Below are 4,434 nucleotides of genomic sequence, written 5' to 3'. Positions count from 1 at the left end.
CCACCATGCCCGGCTACTTTTTTTGTATTTTTAGTAGAGACAGGGTTTCACCATGTTGGCCAGGCTGTTCTCGAACTCCTGACCTCAGGTGACCTGCTCACCTTGGCCTCCCAAAGTGCTGGGATTACGGGAGAGCCACTGCGCCTGGCTCATTGCATTACATTCTGAAAGCCCTTTGAGGGTAGGGGCTTTGTTTGCCCTATTGACCACTATATTTCTAGAACAGTTCCTGACATGAAGTAAATGCTGAAATGAATGTATGTTAAATAAACAGTGAGGAATTAGAAAAGACCAAAACTCAAACAATAGGAGAATTATTTGGTGCATTTTGGAATAGAAGAAATCCTAGCTAGTCATTTAAAATAGTATTTTCAAAGAACATTAAATGACATGAGAAAATGTTCCAGATATAATGTTAAGTGGAAAAAATCAGGATGTAAAACCATATACAGGATGATCCTAATTACATATGTTTAAACTAGCACAAGGAAATATATAAAAAATTTAAAAGCAGGTATCTCTAGATGATATACATTTCAGTGATTTTAAAATATTCTCCTTCAAATTCTTCTGTGTTTCCCAAATTATCTATGAGGACTCAAATATTTTTTTAAAAAGGAATTTCTAGTTTTACATTCTATGGATAGATTAAGTCTAGCATTACAAAAAGAGCCAAAGTCTTCTTTGATCACTTCCAAACCAAGTTCCCACTCTATACCTGCAGAGAGTGATCAAAGAAGTCTTTGATCACCTTTTTTACAAATTTGGTGTCCTTCCTTCTAGATCACTTTTTATATTTTCCATACACTTACAGTATATGTACCTATAGAAAATACATGGTATTAGTACATTTTAAAATATAAACAGTATCAAGCTGCATGCATAGTGACTTTTTAGTCTATTTTGTGCTGCTATAATGGAACACTACAGACTGGGTAATTTATAATGAACAGAACTTTATTGGCTCACAGCTCTGGAGGCTGGGAAGTCCAGGAATGAGGGGGTTGCATCTGGAGAGGGTCTTCTTACTGCTTCATAACATGGTAGAAGGCAACATGTGGGTGAGAGTAACCAAGAGGGTGCCAAGCCCATTCTTTTGAAAGGAACCACTCCTGCAACAAAGGCATTATTCCATTCAAAAGGGCAGAGTCCTCATGGCCTAATCATCTCTTAAATCCCACCTCTTAATACTGTTAAAACAGTGATTAGCTTTCCAATGCATACATGCTTTTTGGGGGGATGCTTTCAAACACAGTTCATAGTTAACATCTACTATTTGTTTTCTGTTTTAACTCAATAATGTTTTTTGAGATGTGCCCATTTGGATACATGGAGATTGAATTCATTCCCCTTAACTGCTACATAGTACAACATTTTATTTAGTCATTTCCCTATGGATAAGCAGGAAAGGGCCTGGGGACTCTTTCTTTGAACCTACTGAAGGACAGCGCTGAGGAGACTACATCTCACTCTGCTGCTAGTTGGGAGAAAGAAATCTTCTCACGGGATAGGGTGGGTGGCACTTCTTGAAAGAAGAAAGCAAGTTCAGTCCCTGATACCTGCAGAACAGAGACCAACGAAGTCAGTCCAGGCCTGGACAGGGATTCCCACTATAGAATCTAAGCCATAACCAAGTCATGACAAGTGTCTTCTCATTCTCTTCACACCAAGTTCTGGTTCTCAAAATGTCTCTGATACTGATCTCTTTCTCTTCACTCTGTCACCTTCCTAACTTAGAAATTCATCACTTCACCACTACATTAGTTTCTTGGCCTCTATCCAGTTTCTCTTCCTTCTAATCCATTCAATTTACCACTTCCAAATGAGTCCTCCAACAACTCCACATAGTCAACTTTCTCTGTTAAAACCTTCAAAGGTGCCATGTTGGGTCCTACTGATGGTTCCTTTTTTGGCCTTCCATGGCCCCTAACTTAAAGCTTAGCCTTCTAGTCTCTTATCAAATTCTCTGTCCTTCAAGTCCCACATCTTCTGTGATTCTTCTCCAGGGCTTCGTGATCACCCACGTATTCAAACATTCAACAAAGATTTAGTGAGTGCTACCAAACACCAGGCACCATGCAAAAGCCTGAGGTTCTGGCATGTACCTGTAAATAACAATGCACTAAAGGCTGTAGCTATACTGAAATATGATTTTCTTTTAATTTATCAGGGCATGCTTTGTTAAATTTCTGCCTCATGGTTACAACCAACAGCGACTTCTGGGTATTTGAAAAGCTTCAAAGTAATCCCAGAAAGCATTACACAGCTATAGGTTTTATTTATTATTATATCGAGTTGACTTGAATGCAGGAATACATGTGAGTTTTCAGTTTGTTTTTAATAATTTACAAAATGGGACCTGGTGGTCACTAAAATCACTTTCAGCTCCAATGGTCTAGAATGCAGGATGCTTGCAACAGAACCACTAGATGTCACTACTAACAACACAAAAGTTAAAGCAAGGTCTTGAGATCACAGGATTACTGTAAAGAATTACCAGATTTAGGAATAAAAATGTGAAAATGCTTCTATAGAGAAGCCCTATAAAAATCCAGAGGAGTAGCTTCGAACACCTTTGTGCACATGAAGTGCCACAGACACAATAATTGTTAAGTACTTCCTATACCCTTCTGTTAATAGAATAGCCTTCGGCAACTTACTGGTCAGCAGCATAAGGAAAATCAAGTCTTAGAATAGGAAGGAAGCTTATTAGTCCATCAGTTTTCAGATTTCTATTTTCTGGCACTAGAAATACAGTGTATATCACAACCCAGTGCACATGTGCACGTGTGTGGACACACACATAGATACTGATTTCATATATATATATAAAATACATGTGTGTGTATATATATGTATATAACATATAGTTGAAAACAAAGTTTCACAACTATGTGTAGTGCACTTTGATATTTTCTTTTTTATGTATTCTATTTCATTTTTTAAAAAAAGCTGACTGGGCATTGTGGCTTACACCTGTGCAATCCCAGTACTTTGGGAGGCTGAGATAGGAGGATCTCTTGAGTCTAGGAGTTCAAGTACAGTCTGGACAACATAGTGAAACCTCATCTCTACAAAAAATAAACAACATTAAACCCAGGCATGGTGGCATGTGCCTGCAGTCTTAGCTACTCAGGAGGCTGTGGTGAGAGGATTGCTTGAACCTGGGGGATGGAGGTTGCAGTGAGCTGAGATCCGGCCACTGCACTCCAGCCCGGGCGACAGAGTGAGACTCCGTCTCAAAAAAAAAAAAAAAAAATACAAAATAAAAATTTCTGTTAATAGGATGACAAGACAAACCACAGACTGGGAGAAAATATTCGCAACTCACTTATGCAATAAAGGACTTACATCTAAAACAGAATTCTCTAAACCAAAAATGAGAAAACACAATCCCATTACAAAATGGGCAAATACACGTCTCTTCACAAAAGAGATGGCAAATAAGCACATGAAAAGATCAAATCATTAGCCATCAGGAAAATGCAAATTAAAACCACAAGTTATCACTATAACCTAGCTAAAGTTAAAGATGCTGATAATATCCAGTACTGGTGAGAAAGGAGGGTAACTGCATCTCTCATGCATTGTTGGTAGAAAAATTGTACAGTCACTCTGAAAAAGTGATACTTAACAATATGACCCAGAAATTATACTCCTGGGTACAGGATTGAAATATAGCAATGAAAATATGTGTCCACACAAAAACCTGTACATAAATATTCATGGCAACTTTATTTGGACAGTCAAGAAATAGAAAAATCCTAAATATCCTTCAATGGGCCAATACATATACTGTGGTATATCCATAAATGATATACTACTCAGATTGTTACATAAAACAACTTCCATGAATTTCTAGGGTAGTATGCTGGGTACCAGAAGCCTATCTCAAAAGGTTGTATCTGGTATGGATTCATTTATATAACACTCTTGAAATGACAAAATTAAAGCAATGGAGAAGAGATCAGTGATCACTAGGGATTAAGAATGGGGGCAGAGTCTGATGATAATGAAAGGATAGTATGAGGGAGTTTCTTTGTGGGAATGAAACACTTCTGTGTCTTGATCTTGGTGATGTTTATGGAAATCAATACTTGCAGTGGAATTTCGTAGTACTATACACACAATAAAAGCATGCAAAAATTGGTGAATGAGTAAATTCTGTAGTTAATAGTTTTGGACTAATATCAATTCCCTGGTTTTGAAAATATACTCTGGTTATGAAAGATATCATTTGGGAAAGGTGGATAAAGGGTATACACAAACTATTCTATTTTTGCAACTTCTTGTGTGTCTTGAATTATTTTTAAATAAAAAGTAATGTATTAACATATATGTGTATATATATATATAATTTATGAATGGGTAGTTAATTTAGTCTGTGATTTAATCTGTATTCTCTTTATTTACCTAGCAAAGCCCAAACCAATC

This window comes from Colobus angolensis, unplaced genomic scaffold (assembly GCF_000951035.1).
Source record: "Colobus angolensis palliatus isolate OR3802 unplaced genomic scaffold, Cang.pa_1.0 Scaffold23, whole genome shotgun sequence".
Classification (NCBI taxonomy): Eukaryota; Metazoa; Chordata; class Mammalia; order Primates; family Cercopithecidae; genus Colobus; species Colobus angolensis.
This window is presented reverse-complemented; position numbering follows the sequence as displayed.